The sequence below is a fragment of the Oryx dammah genome, unplaced genomic scaffold, assembly GCF_014754425.2.
Source record: "Oryx dammah isolate SB20612 unplaced genomic scaffold, SCBI_Odam_1.1 HiC_scaffold_3, whole genome shotgun sequence".
Taxonomy (NCBI): Eukaryota; Metazoa; Chordata; class Mammalia; order Artiodactyla; family Bovidae; genus Oryx; species Oryx dammah.
The window spans coordinates 15,456,410-15,472,470 of NW_024070187.1; the positions used below are offsets into that span (position 1 = coordinate 15,456,410).

The 16,061-nt window shown below is 41.5% G+C and overlaps 1 protein-coding gene and 2 long non-coding RNA genes across 4 annotated transcripts in view; 1 reads left to right on the plus strand and 2 right to left on the minus strand.

Annotated features, from left to right (window-relative positions):
* The window catches only part of LOC120861731, a 75,591-nt gene extending 69,419 nt beyond the window's left edge, over positions 1–6,172 (plus strand). Inside the window, exon 5 of the long non-coding RNA XR_005720593.1 lies at positions 6,029–6,172. This is a non-coding gene — a long non-coding RNA (uncharacterized LOC120861731). The remainder of the gene's footprint in view (positions 1–6,028) is intronic.
* The window catches only part of MCUB (mitochondrial calcium uniporter dominant negative subunit beta), a 103,226-nt gene that overhangs the window by 66,551 nt on the left and 20,614 nt on the right, over positions 1–16,061 (minus strand). The window lies entirely within an intron of this gene.
* Positions 3,632–9,090, minus strand: LOC120861732. The gene is made up of 3 exons (XR_005720595.1): positions 7,165–9,090; positions 6,936–6,938; positions 3,632–3,664 (listed from the first exon to the last, which is right to left on the minus strand). It is a non-coding gene; the product is annotated as an uncharacterized LOC120861732 (long non-coding RNA).

The following is a 16,061-nucleotide window of genomic DNA, read 5'->3' on the forward strand; positions in this document are numbered from 1 at the left end:
GCCCAAGGTCATAAAGGTGGTAGCAAAATTACAACTAGAACCCAGGTCTTTTTTCTTTTTTCCCCTTCAGCTAAGGCAACAAAGAAATGATTTCTCATACATGTGCTACATACAGCTGCAACTGAGAACTAGTCCAGAATGTCACAGGTTCAGGGCATAGGACCAAACGGGACCGTTTTGAAAGAGGAAGGTGGGTCTCTCAAAGGTGGCTGAGGTGATCACAATGGCCACAGATGTCCTAGATCCACTGAGACAAGTTCTAAACAGCAGGAATACAGTCCAACAATTTGTATCAGTGTCCCTGGCCTCTGGCTCCCCTTGTTTCTGCTCCCGTGCCTTCCGTGGGTGCACAAGTTTACTTGGGCCTCATCTTTCTTCTTTTGCTCTTCAGCTTGCACATTCACTTCTTTCTCCACTTCACTCTCAAGGTGCAGAAGTTTCTCAGATGAGGGTGCTAAGGCTGAGAGGAACCCAGGTCTCTTGAATCACAATAAAGTACATTTGCTATTTAATCATTAAAAATGTGCATTTTCTATAGTGGAAATGAATTGTTCATCACAACCTGGACAATACGTCCCTTAAGCCTTTGTCCAAAGAGCAACCTCTTGATTGGCTGGTACCTCCAAGGTACCTCAATACTACACTGTCGCACATTTGACATACAACATTTCTAATTACCAAGTCATGTTCCATGGCTTTAATAAGAGGTCAGTACAACTCACTTCTTACTGGAACTGGACCAGCCCAGGGAACGGATAAAACCAAGGTTTTTGAAAACTTGAGACCTGTCACAGGATCCTGCAGAGAAGAACATTCTAAGGCAGAGTCACCTCCAAGGACCTTCTAGACAGTCTTTGCTCAATTTGTTGTTCAGTCACTAAGTCATGTCTGACTCTTTGTGACACTACGGACTGCAGCATGCCAGGCTTCCCTGTCCTTCACTATTTCTCAGAGTTTGCTCAAACTCATATCCATTGAAGTGCTGATGCCATCCAACCATCTCATCCTCTTTTGCCCCCTTCTCCTCTTGCCCTCAATCTTTCCCAGCATGGGGGTCTTTTCCAAGGAGTTGGCTCTTCCCATCAGGTGGCCAAAATAGTGGAGCTTCAGCTTCAGCAACAGTCCTTCCAATGAATATTCAGGATTGATTTCCTTTAGGATTCATTGGTTTGATTTCCTTGAAGTCCAGGGGACTCTGAAGAATCTTCTCCAACACCACAGTTCAAAAGCATCAATTCTTTGGCACTCAGTCTTCTTTATGGTTCAACTCGTACATCCATACATGACTACTGGCAAAACTATAGCTTTGACTGTATGAACCTTTGTTGGCAAAGTAAATGATGTCTCTGCTTTTAATACACTGTCTAGGTTTGCTATAGCTATTCTTCCAACGACCAAGTGTCTTTTAATTCCGTGGTTGCAGTCACCATCTGCATTGATTTTGAAGCCCAAGAAAATGAAATCTGACACTGTTTCCACTTTCTCCCCATCTATTTGCCATGAAGTGATAGGACTGGATTCCATGATCTTTGTTTTTTCAATGCTGAGTTGTAAGCCAGCTTTTTCACTCTCCTCTTTCACCTTCATCAAAAGGCTCTTTAGTTCCTCTTCACTTTCAGCCATTAAAATGGTATCTATCATCTGCCTATCTGGGGTTGTTGATATTTCTCTAGCAATCTTGAATCCAGCTTGTGCTTCATCCAGCCCAGCATTTTGTATGATGTACTCTGCATATAAGTTAAACAAGCAGAGTGACAATATACAGCCTTAATGTATTCCTTTCCCAATTCTGAATCATTCCATTGTTCCATGTCCAGTTCTAACTGTTGTTTCTTGTCCTGCATACAGATTTCTTGGGAGGCAGGTAAGGTGGTCTGGTATTCCCATCTCTTAAAGAACATCCCACAGTTTGTTGTGATCCACACAGTCAAAGGCTTTAGCATAGTCAATGAAGCAGATGTTTCTCTGGAATTCCCTTGTTTTTTTCAATGATCCAGCATATGTTGGCAGTTTGATCTCTGGTTCTTCTGCCTTTTCGAAATCCAGCTGGTACATCTGGAAGCTCCCAGTTCACCTACTGCTGAAGGCTATCTTGAAGGATTTTGAGCATTATCTTACTAGCATGTGAAATGAGTGCAGTTGTACAGTAGTTTGAGTATTCTTTGGCATTGCCTTTCTTTGGAATTAGAATGAAAACTGACCTTTTCCAGTCCTGTGGCCACTGCTGAGTTTTCCAAATTTGTTGGCATAATAAACGCAACACATTAACAGCATCGCCTTTTAGGATTTGAAATAGCTCAGCTGGAATTCCATCACCTCCACTAGTTTTGCTGGTAGTAATGCATCCTAAGGCCCACTTGACTTCACACTCCAGAATGTCTGGTTCTAGGTGAGTGACCCACCACTGTGGTTATCTGGGTCATTAAGAGCTTTTTTGTACAGTTCTGTGTATTCTTGCCATCTTTTCTTAACCTATTCTGCTTCTGTTAGGTCCTTGCCATTTTTGTCCTTTATTGTGCCTATCTTTGCATGAAATGTTCCCTTGTTATGTCAAATTTTCTTAAAAGAGATCTCTAGTCTTTTCCATTCTATTGTTTTCCTCCATTTTTTTGCATTATTCACTTAAGGCTTTCTTATCTCTCCTTGCTATTCTCTGTAACTCTGCATTCAATTGGGTGTCTTTCCCCTTCTCCTTTGCCTCAATAGTGCTGTACAATAAAGACTTCAGATACTCTAAACACAGACTTTGGGGCTAAAAATATTTAAGATCAAAAAAAGGAGTAAAAACTGAAAAGTTGTTTCCAGTAGTTCTGGTGTTGGCCATAGCTTCTGAGACTCTCTCTCTCATACAAGATATACAGTGAGGTCCACGAGAATCACACAACTCTGGGAGGGCTGGAAGGGAGTCCTCAATGAGAATGATGTATTACAGGTTTCACGTGACTTGACATTCAATCCCAGCAAAGCTCAGTACTTAATTAAGTAAGGCTTCAAATTCCACTGTAAGCCATGATATCCAATTCTATTCTTGGACCACAGAGCTAATTAAATATCCAGCTTTAGGAATACCTTCTACCTTTTCCACTTTCACCTTTTTTTCTCCAAATGAAGTGACAGCTGATTGAATTTTTTTTAATATATTAAATGTCATGGATATTTAATCCTTTTTATCCAAAAGTTAAAATTTAAGCACTGTTCAGAGATGATAAACATCCACCCTATTTATTCTGATACATTTGGCTAACAGAATAGCTGACTGACGATATTCTGAACAGCTGAACATAAATTGGTATATTGAAATACATTCACAATTTATTTCTTTTGATGCCAATTTAGAGAACAAAACAAAATTCACCATTTGACTATGGAAAGACAACTGCATATATGTACTTTGCTGCTGCTGCTAAGTCGCTTCAGTCGTGTCCGACTCTGTGCGAACCCACAGACAGCAGCCCATCAGGCTCCCCCGTCCCTGGGATTCTCCAGGCAAGAACACTGGAGTGGGTTGCCATTTCCTTCTCCAACGCGTGAAAGTGAAAAGTGAAAGTGAAGTGGCTCAGTCGTGTCCGACTCTTAGCGACCCCATGAACCGCAGCCCACCAGGCTTCTCCGTCCATGGGATTTTCCAGGCAAGAGTACTGGAGTGGGGTGCCATTGCCTTCTCCTATATGTACTTTAAAAGGAGTTAAATGAAAGAAGTCTTAGCTTTAAAGTTCTCAAATTCTTTTCTTTTTAATCAAGTCTCACTGCCAATATGAAAAATCAAGGCCCCAGACTGTAAGTAAAAGAGAAGCTGACCCAGTGTTCCTGAGGGTTAAGCTCACTCCAGAAGACCCTGGTTCATAGGTCCTCCCCAGTGTTTCTCTGTCCCAACCTGGGACACTTCTGGTCGCCCCCTTCCATCCGCACTACAGGCTGAACTGCCATGTCTTTGTAAAACATTCTCTCCAGGGACTAGCGAGACGGCTGCCTTTCCCTCCCTCTTTTTAATGCCAGAGTCTAGTAACCTGACAATATGCCCCATGGTGCCCCTCATAGTGCTCCTGGAAAGCTGAGAAATCTCAGGCAAATAGGCCGGCAGGTAAACTGCTATGACATTCCTGAAGAACACACACAAACTGATCCCCACTGTAACCCTCACAACAGAACCATACTTACTCAACCTGCAGAGAATCTATGAAGTGATTTTTAGGCAGATATTTACTGAGTGCCCAGCATTCACACAGGCTGCATGGCATGTTAGGTGCCCTGTTGCAGAAATTCTCAGCAATTCGCTGAATTTAGGAGTGGCCGCAGGTGTCAGCAAATGAAAATGGAAGAAGGCTACATCTCTTCCCTCAGGCTTTTCACCTCCAGTGAGACAAGCGACACTTGGCCAGTAACTGCATCTGGGGACAAGCTGACAAGTACTTCTGGAGGGCTGACATCACCCCTGCACTGACTACACCATTTAAAAGGCAGACAGGCAATGCCAGGGAAGATTAGGCAGACCTAAGTTCTGCCTCCCTAACTGCATCTCTCTAGTAAAATGCCAGGGAGTAATTGGACTAAATGATACAGAAAATATATTTACTGAAGATGACAAATTACAGAAAAATTTAAAATGGCTAAAACTGCTACTGTGGTATCATTAGCTCACTTTATGACTAGATGCAAAGTAGTAGATTTAAGTGTATAGTACACTGACAATCTGAACCAAGTTCTCTCAATTACAGGGTCTGTTCACAATAAGTCTTTTCCATCATTCTGAATAAGAAGATTCACCTTGGTGCTCTAAATAAATTCTACTAAAAACTATCATTTCATACTTTGGATACTTTACCTGATTATTATTACATGAGAACACAGAAAGCAATGGGACACACTTCTCAGAAAGCCCAGTGAAAGTGAAGTCGCTCAGTCAGGTCCGACTCTTGGCAACCACATGGACTGTACCTGCCAGGCTCCTCCATCCATGGAATTTTCCAGGCAAACTTACTGGAGAGGGTTGCCATCAGAAGTGACCCTAGATAATCATTCAGCTTCTGCCTTACATGTACTTGAAAGGCAAGAGGGCTGCAGCAGATGACTCTTCAAGTTCCAACAGCTGCTTTACCCAACTTCATGAGAAAACTGGAAATTAAGAGAGTTTGGTACTTTTCTCCTCAAGTCTTTTTCAACAAAAGGCTGGATTTGAGTGTGTCTTATCACTCTAGTGATTCCCTGCACACTGCCCCAGTCTTTAGGGAAAGCACCTATTTTTCTTAATTATGTAAGAAAATGCTGATCAATATGAAATAAGATGTGAGTATTTATACTTGCACACACATACAGAGCCCCATGCTCTGGCACTGAAGCGAGACTGACACTTTTTCAGCATTGAAGGAAACATTAGTCTGTTGTCTGCAAATAATAAAGCAAACATTAAATAATGAGTGGTCTCCCAAGTAAGTGTCTAAAACAGACTGAATTTATAACACAGAACATACCTTAATGTTTTTTCTGGCTCTCTTACTTCCAGTATCTCCATGTGGACATTACTACTTTTACATTCTTCTCATGACTAACGGAGGAAAAAGCCTAAGGGAACTTTCAGCTGTGACGAAAATATTCTCAGCTTTATGCAGGGACAGGTTACACAGATCTGTGCCCTGTCAAAACTCAAGTTGTGCACAGAGGATGTGTGTATTTTACTGGATGTAAATTTTACCTAAAAAAGAACTATAAACAGATACTGAACTCTAGGGATTAGGTTTTCTAAGCAGTGGCACAGAATGCTTATTATGTTTTTTTTAGAATGCTTATTTTAAAACTTCTATTTTTATGTGTATTCAAGGCTTGAACAAATGATTAAATAAACTGAAATGAGGCAGAAAGTTTCCTCACTGTTAAATATGTAACCTCTGATGTTAGACTGCATTATTGGTATCAAACATGAACTTATGGTGTATATATATATATGTATGTGTGTGTTGTGTGTTATATAAAATATACTTATAAAATATACAGGAATAATATACATACACTCACTTATTGTTTTTCTTACTAGCTTGGTCTTCAGTTGGCAGCAAGGAAGACACATAGTCACCAGATGTTGGTGTTTAAATTACCATTAGCCACCAAAAGACATGGAACAACAGACTGGTTCCAAATAGGAAAAGGAGTACGTCAAGGCTGTATATTGTCACCCTGCTTATTTAACTTCTATGCAGAGTACATCATGAGAAACGCTGGGCTGGATGAAGCACAAGCTGGAATCAAGACTGCCGGGAGAAATATCAATAACCTCAGATATGCAGATGACACCACCCTCATGGCAGAAAGTGAAGAAGAACTAAAGAGCCTCTTGATGAAAGTGAAAGAGGAGAGTGAAAAAGTTGGCTTAAAGCTCAACATTCAGAAAATGAAGATCATGGCATCTGGTCCCATCACTTCATGAGAAATAGATAGGGAAACAGTGGGCAACTTTATTTTGGGGGGCTCCAAAATTACTGCAGATGGTGACTGCAGCCATGAAATTAAAAGACGCCTGCTCCTTGGGAGGAAAGTTATGACGAACCTAGATAGCATATTCAAAAGCAGAGACATTACTTTGCCAACAAACGTCCATCTAGTCAAGGCTATGGTTTTTCCAGTGGTCATGGTTTTTCCAGTGGTCATGTAGGGATGTAAGAGTTGGAGTGTAAGAAAGCTGAGTGCCAAAGAACTGATGCTTTTGAACTGTGGTGTTGGAGAAGACTCTTAAGAGTCCTGTGGACTGCAAGGAGATCCAACCAGTCCATCCTAAAGCAGATCAGTCCTGGATGTTCGTTGGAAAGACTGATGTTGAAGCTGAAGCTCCAATACTTTAGCCACCTGATGCAAAGAGCTGACTCATTTGAAAAGACCCTGGTGCTAAGAAAGATTGAGGGCAGGAGAAGGGGACAACAAAGGATGAGATGGTTGGATGGCATCACTGACTCAATGGACATGAGTTTGGGTAAACTCCAGGAGTTGCTGATGCACAGGGAGGCCTGGCATGCTGCAGTCCATGGGGTCAAAGAGACACAACTGAGCGACTGAACTGAACTGAACCAAAAGAAACCCGGATTCTTTGGAGAAAAAGCTAAATCCAAGATTATGGCAACAAAAATACAACCTAGAACAACCTAGAACATCTTTCTACACTACAAGTTGAAGCAGCACTCAGAATCTGAAAACCTACCAATTAAAAAATTCTCTGAGCTCAAGGATATAATTTCCAGATTCAAAGGGCCTAAAAATTGATGCTTTTTGGAAAAGACTTTTTTTTTTCTAATCTTTTTATTTTTATGCCTCCCAGCATGTGGGATCCTAGTTCCCTGACCAGGGATCAAACTCACACCCCCTGCATTGGAAGCACAGAGTCTTAACCATTGGACCACCAGGGAAGTCCCCTGGAGAAGACTCTTGAGAGTCCCTTGGGCTACAAGGAGATCAAATCAGTCACTCCTAAAGGAAATCAGTCCTGAATATTCATTGGAAGGACTGATGCCGAAGCTCCAATACTCTGGCCACCTGATGGAAAGAACTGACTCATTAGAAAAGATCCTAATGCTTGGAAAGATTGAAGGCAGGAGGAGAAGGGGACGACAGAAAATGAGATGGTTGGCTGGCATCACTGACTTGATGGACATGAGTCTGAGCAAACTCCTGGAGTTGGTGATGGACAGGGAAGTCTTGGGTGCTGCAGTCCATGGGATCGCAAAGAGTCGGACATGACTGAGCCGCTGAACTGAACTGAACAGTTGACAGCACAATGATGAAGCTATCCGCCACAGGCCCACCTTTATGAAATTTCTGAACATGAAATTTCTTTTAGGGCAAAGAAAAGGCCACATTAAGTTTCCAAAGATTTAAAAAAAAAAAAGAAAAGATCGCATACTAAGAACCAAGAAGCAGAATGACACTGGATTTAACACACCGGAAGCTAAAATATAATGGAGAAATGCCTCCAAAATTCCAAGGAAAGCGCTCTGGATCCAGAGTTTAACACACAGCCAATGCAAGCAAGCTACTCAATGTAAAGTCTTTAAAACATTTATCATTCACATATGTACAAATCCACTGGAAGAGCTACTCTACCAAATTGACCGAACAAACCAAGAAAGCTCTCCAACAAGTAAGAGGAAGACAGCAAGGGATGATCAGGAGGGCAGCTGCAGGCAAAAGCCTCAGAAAGAGCTCCGCAAGAAGGTACAACTGGAAGCATCTCTAATGAGCGTCCACGTACTGAGAGGAGATTCACCCAACCAAAGGGTGGTCTGAGACTGAATTACTGAGGAGTAGGAAGAAAATTCAGTGTAAGTGTGTGTGCACACATGCATTTAGACCAGCAATTGCTAACTTCAGACAAGACAAATCTTGGACAGAAAAGGAAAAGTAAGCCCTGAACACTGAGCCACGAGTATAACTATATAGAAAGAATGGGAGACAGAAGCACAGGGTAGCAGAGAGGACAGCTGAATTCTCATCTTCCACAGAAGTCAACAGAAAATGCCTCAAACTGAAATATCCAAGGAGAGCAATACAAGCATTTGTGAATGATTTCACAGCCATGATGGTAAACGAAACTGATCAGTTAAAAAGACTAAGTGTCTGCTTTTAGGAAGTAATGTTTTTCACAGCAACTTGTATAACTATCTGACTCCTAATGACTGCACATACAAACACAATAAAAATGAAAACTAAGTTTTAAAAATTGTTTTTTTTGTTGTTTACCCTTTTTTTTAAAACAGCCTTCCCAAGAAATTCAATGTTAAAATCTCATAGAACATTTAGATGAGACCACATTAGATGTACTTTTCACTATTCTCATCAAACAATATTTAAAAACTAGACTAGAAAGGATGCAAACTATAAGCAAACAAAAGTGAAAGGAAGTCAGGTACAGACCAATGACAACACTGCAAGCATCTTACTGTTCACAAAATACTTCCAAACATAGCTGTATTCATAGACATACCCAAAGATGGAGAAACTGGGGATCAGAAGGTTACTCACTCACGCTAAGAACTAAGAGAAAACAGACTTATGATATTACTCTTAGCATAGTTCTAGCAGCCTTCTAGTAGAAAAATATTTAAGAATGTTCCTTCCTCGAACCCTCCTACACTGTTGGTGGGAAGGTAAGTTGGTGCAGCCACTACGGAAACAGTATGGAGGTTCCGCAGGAAACTAAAAATAGAGCTACCATATGATCCAGCAACCCCACTCGTGGGAATACACCTGGACAGAACCGTCATTCAAAAATACACACGCACCCTATGCTCATAGTAGCACTATTCACAGTAGCCAAGACATGGAGACAACCTAGGTGTCCATCAGATGAACGCATAAAGCAGTGCATGCATACAATGGCATATTCCTCAGCCACAAGGAAGAATGAAATAATGCCATCTGCAGCAAAATGGATGCAAATAGAGATTATCATACAAAGTGAAGAAAACCAGAAAGAGGAAAAAAATACTTGTGCCATCACTTTTATATGGAATCTAAAATATGGCACAAATGAACCTGTCTACAAAACAGAAACAGACCCATAAACACAGAGAACAGATTCGTGGTTGCCAAGGGGGATGTGGGGAGGGAGAGGGATGGACTGGGAATCTGGGGTTGGTAGGTGCAAATTATTACTACATTTAGAATGGATAAACAAAAAGGCTATCATGTACAACACAGGGAACTACATTCAATATCCTATGATTAAACCATAATGGAAAAGAATATAAAAAATAATGTATATATGGGGACTGATGCTGAAGCTGAAACTCCAATACTTTGGCCACCTCATGCGAAGAGTTGACTCATTGGAAAAGACCCTGATGCTGGGAGGGATTGGGGGCAGGAGGAAAAGGGGACGACAGAGGATGAGATAGCTGGATGGCATCACCAACTCGATGTACATGAGTTTAGGTGAATTCCAGGAGTTGGTGATGGACAGGGAGGCCTAGCATGCTGCAATTCATGGGGTCACAAAGAGTCGCACACGACTGAGGGACTGAACTGAGCTGAATTGACTCTATTTGCTGTATAGCAGAGACTGGCACAATACTGTAAATCAACTATGCTGCTGCTGCTAAGTTGCTTCAGTCATGTCTGACTCTGTGCGACCCCATAGACGGCAGCCTACCAGGCTCCCCCGTCCTTGGGATTCTCCAGGCAAGAACACTGGAGTGGGTTGCCATTTCCTTCTCCAATGCGTGAAAGTTAAAAGTGAAAGTGAAGCTGCTCAGTCGTGTCCGACTCCTTCAATTTAAAAAACTATTTTAAAAAAAGGATATTCCCTCCTTGCAAAATGACAAAAACAAAAAGATAACTGATAAGAATTTGTCTGTTGAGGTGAATGTCTTCCTACTTAAAAAAGAAAAGAAACAATGTAGGGAGCTTACACCAGATACATTGTCAATGGTAATATTTTCGCACCCCTATCAACTAGAGTGAAGAAATACAAAATATTCCTAGCATTTTTATGATAGCACAGCTCTGTGTCTAAGAAATAGTAGGATTCCTACATGATCAGGCAGATAGACAAAAGTCAGACAGTAAAGTAACAAATATTGTTGCTGTTATTCAGTTGCTAAGGCATTTCTGACTCTGTGACCCCAAAGACTGTGGTTCAGCAGGCTCCTCTATCCTCCACTATCTCCCAGAGTTTGTTCAAATTCATGTCTATTGAGTCTGCGATGCTATCCAACCATCTCTTCTTCTGCTGTCCCCTTCTTTTGCCATCAATCTTTCCCAGCCTTGGGCTTTTCCAATGAGTCAGCTCTTCACATTAGGTGGCCAAAGTATTGGAGCTTCTGCTTCAGCCTTTTCAAGGAACATTCAGGGTTGATTCCCTTTAGGATTGACTAGTTTGTTCTCCTTGCAGTCCAAGGGACTCTCAAGAGTCTTCTCCAGCTTCACGGCTTGAAAGCATCAATTCTTTGGCACTCAGCCTTCTTTATGGTCCAATTTTCACATCCATACATGACTACTGGAAAAACCATAGCCTTGACTATATGGACCTTTGTTGGCAAAGTGATCTCTGCTTTTTAATACACTGACTAGGTTTGTCATAGCTTTCCTTCCAAGGGGTGAGCATCTTTTCATTTCATGGCTGCGGTCACTGTCCACAGTGGTTTTAGAGCCCCCAAAAAGAAAATCTGTCACTGCTTGCGTGTTTTTTTCCCCTTCTATTTGCCATGAAATGATGGGGCCAAATGACATAATTTTACTTTTTCTGAATGTTGAGTTTCAAGCTAGCTTTTTCACACTCATCAAGAGGGTCTTTAGTTCCTTTTCACTTTCAGCCATTAGAGTGGTATCATCTGTATATTTGAGGTTGTTGATATTTCTCCCAGCAATCTTGATTCCAGCTTGTGATCCATCCAGCCTGGGATTTCGCATGATGTTCTCTGCATAGAAGTTAAATAAGCAGGGTGACAATATACAGCCTTGTCATACTCCTTTCCCAATTTAGAACCAGTCAGCTGTTCCATGTCTGGTTCTAACCGATGCTTCTTGACCCGCATACAGGTTTCTCAGGAGACAAGTAAGGTGGTCTCTTGAAGAACATTCCACAGTTTGTTGTGATCCACACAGTCAAAGGCTTTACCATAGTCAATGAAGCAGAAGTAGATGTTTTTCTGAAATTTCCTTGCTTTCTCTATGATCCAACGAATGCTGGCAATTTGATCTCTAGTTCCTCTGCCTCTTTGAAACCCAGCTTGTACATCTGGAAGTTCTCAGTTCACATACTGCTGAAGCCTAGCTTGAAGGATTTTGAGCATAGCCTTGCTAGCATGTGAAATGAGTGCCAAGGGCACTGCGCACCTGTAATGTGCTAGGTGCTACTCCAGGCCCTGGGCGTATGAAATGGACATGGTCCCTGATCAGCAGAACTGAAAGAAAGAAAAACACCATGAGAAAAGTGGTTAACATTCACCCAGGGATTAATCTTAAGACCACTGAAAAGACAATTCCATAAAAGAAAGTCTGTCTACATCTCAATTTCCATATCCCAGAATAGGAATGAAGGTGACCGAAAGGAAGGTTATTTGTATAACTTTGCCCAAGATGCCTAACTGAAGGGTTCTCTTTACTGCTTTCAACTAAAGCAAGCGGGGGCGGGGGGGAGGGGGGTGAAACCTAAGGTATCCATTATTTGCAGCAGGTAACCTAATGGCATCCATATTTGCAGCAGGAAGGAGAACACTTATTGAAGCTCCAGGTACTTGAAAGTTATTTCTATGTCTATGAGAAACAGGTGATATATTCTGTAAGATGTGTTCTTGCCAGTTCAGTAACAATTCTACCTGGCCCTTCAGCTGGGACATTAAGGTGAAAGTTGTGGTTTGGCTTCTATGAATATAAACTGAAGATTACTGATAAACTTAAAAAAAAAAAACTAACTTCTTACATGAAAAACAAATGAATCTTTTAATATCCGCCCCTTAGGTACTGGATGTAGCTCTTTAAAGTTTCTGATCTTAGATCATATTATAGCTATTAACCATTTAGGATTTTGCTTCTAATTATTTCAAACATATCAACTGAAATAGCTAACAAGTTTTCAATTCTACTGTGATAATTTTTCCAGTACAACAAAGGCAGCAAAATTACTACTTACGATGTCTGAGAAAAGAAATAAATAGTTCTGAAATTAATTCATTTATAAAGCTTCCAGCATAGGCTTATATGTGTTATTTGTATGTGCCCAGGTCTTAGAAAGGGGTTTCTCTGGTGGTTCAGTGGCAAACAATCTGACTGCAATGTAGGAGACTCGGGTTTGATTCCTGGCTTGGGAAGATCCCCTGGAGAAGGAAATGGCTACCCACTCCAATATTCTTGCCTGGGAAATCCCATGGACAGAGGATCCTTGAAGGCTATAGTCCTTGGGGTCAAAAGAGAGTAGGACACCACTTAATGACTAACCAATAATAACAAGGTCTTCAAAAAATGTTATGATCTCAATAATGATGGAACACTTAAAACATGGTTTTATAATTTAGTCGTTTAGTCACTGTTTCTTATTAAAACCTAGAACTCTTTTAAGAGAATACTCTGAGTTCCATAAACTTTTGTTTCAAGGTTGTTGTAAAAGTAATTTTCAAAAGTTTTTTGTTCTGTTACAGGGATTTGGTTACTTCTCCTTCCATCTAATTGTCATTTTCAGTCAGACTTCAAATATTTTTGTTTTGACTCAACCTCTGGATGAATTTAAAATTGAATATAATACATAGAAAAGACCCTGATGCTGGGAAAGATTGAAGGCAGGAGGAGAAGGGGATGACAGAGGATGAGCTGGTTGGATGGCATTACCGACTCTATGGACGTGAGTTTGAGCTAGCTCTGGGAGATGGTGAAGGCCAGGGAAGCCTGGAGTGCTGTAATCCGTGGGGTTGCAAAGAGTCAGACAAAACTAAGTGACTGAATAACAATAATAACAATAATAATAATACATAAATCTCTTCTATGTGGCAGTGGTGAAAAGTTCTGCACTGACCCATAGTTACCTATGAATTAATTTAAAATTCACGTCCCCTTCCTCAGATACATTTATGACCATTTATCAGAAAAGCATCGCAACTGACATCACAATGTCTATGATAAAATGTCACCACTCAGACGTGTTCCCTTGAATACTATAGAGCCTACACAACTCTACATGGTAGCCCCGCTTTTATTTAAATGTGAGGTTTAATCAATCTAACAAATAAAATATGCTATTGAAGAGAACCAGAAATCAACCCCCACACTGTGAATTTCTCAGCACCTTAGTTGCTTTCTTAGACGATGAGTAGGGGGTAATCTGGGCACCATCCCATAGGACTTCGAGGAATGTCTGTGAGATAAGGCAGGGAGAGAGCCAACATCAGTGCCCTGCCCTGCCCTGAGCCAGCGTCACGTACAGGATGCATCGAACGAAAGCAGTGCTGACTTCAATTGCTACTAGTGTCAAAGAGGGAAAACGATACCTAGAGGCTTGACTTAGAAGGAAAGTGTTAGTCACTCAGTCCTGTCTGACTCTCTGTGACCCCATGGACTTATAGACTGCCAGGCTCCTCTGTCCATGGAATTCGCCAGGCAAGAATACTAGAGTGGATTGCCATGCCCTTCTCCAGGGGATCTCCCCAATCTGAGGATCAAAATGGGTCTCCTGCATTGCATCTTTACCATCTGAACCACCGGGGAAGCCAGCTTCTTCATTAAAAATGAGTTAATAAAACACCGTAAGTCTTAAGCTGGACCAGTAAGACTGAGAATTTTGCAATTTCAGCTTTAATGAATGTTAATACTTAAAGATCCAATAAGAAAATAATTTCTGAGTGACTATCTGGCTGGGCCTTCAATTCAGGGCCACCACTCCCCTTGAGGTGGCCTTGGGTCCACCTCAGCCCAGCCTCCACCACCACCACCATCCCACGATTACTGCACCAGCCCTCGTGGTTCCCCTGTACCCCAAATGCTGTGAACAGCCCTCTATGTATAAACCCTCCTCTAATTAGCCTTATCTAACTGAGTCATCTGTTTCCTGTTGGGACTAAATTATACAATCACTTCACACACTAACAGTACAGAAGAGTTTCTGCATCATGACATGTTTTATGCTTTGAGTATCTGTTTTTCTCTGCTATTTGTTGTTTTTGTATTTTTTGACTATCATTTTTTTGGGCTTCTCTGGAAGCTTAAATGGTAAAGAATGTGCTTGAAACACAGGAGACCTGGGTTCGATCCCTGGGTCTGGAAAATGCCCTGGAGAAGGGAATGGCAATCCACTCCAGTATTCTTGCCTGGAGAATTCCATGTACAGAGGAGCCTGGTGGGCTACAGTCTATGGGGTTCCAAACAGCTGGACACGAGTGAGTGACTAACACTTCTACACTTACTATTTTTCATACATTTATTCAGTTCACTCACCCAGTCACGTCCAACTCTTTGCAACCTGATGAACCACAGCACACCAGGCTTTCCTATCACCAACTCCCCCAAACTTGCTCAGACTCATGTCCATTGAGTCAGTAATGCAATCCAACCATTTTACCCTCTGTCATCCCCTTCTCCTCCTGCATCAGGGTCTTTTCCAATGAGTCAGTTCTTTGAGTCAGGGGGCCAAAGTATTGGAGTTTCAGCTTCAGCATCAGTCCTTCCAGTGAATATTCAGGACTGACTTCCTCTAGGATGGACTGGTTTGGTCTACCTGCAGTCCAAGGGACTCTCAAGAGTCTTCTCCAATACCACAGTTTAAATCAACAATTCTTCGATGCTCAGTCTTCTTTGTGGTCCAACTCTCACATCCATACATGACTACTGGAGATACCAAAGCTTTGATTAGACAGACCTTTGTTGGCAAAGTAATGTCTCTGCTTTTTAGCATTCTGTCTAGGTTGGTCATAGCTTTTCTTCCAAGGAGCAAGTGGTTTTTCATTTCATGGCTGCAGTCTCTCATGTGGCCTAAATTAAGGATTCAGCTGAGCCTTGGGAATGGACCAGAACTAGGGACTGGAGTGTCACACTGAGATCAGGAAGTCCTCTTGATCCATGTTTCATTCCTCCTTTTCGCTGCATGTCAGTGTCATTCTGCTTTATCACTACAAAATGATCTGCACTGCTTCCAGGTACACAGGACAGAAAATGATCATTACCGCGCAGCTCCAAATGTGTGACTCTACTATTCACAGGAGCAGCCAGCAGAGATGGCGACCCTGAACTCAATCCACTTTCCTCAGTCAGGTGACCAACTGAAAGAAAGCCATGTTCTACTAAGATGACCAATTCTGTTATAACCATGTATTTAAGAGCAAGGAAATTTCCAGAGAAAGCAAGATGACTAGCTGAGACCACAAAAGCCGTTCCTAAAATTTCAAAACCAAGACCATTACTATGCTAAAATATAATACTGATAGTTTTAACAATCACTGCTGTGCCTATGAAACCATTTCTAAGATCTAATAGCTTTCAGTAAGCACGATAATTACAAATAATAACATTTCATCCTAATTCTGTTCCAAAGATACATTCAGGTGATATCATTACTCTGCAAGAGAGGTTACACTTGGATGTTTCCACATAACTGCAGG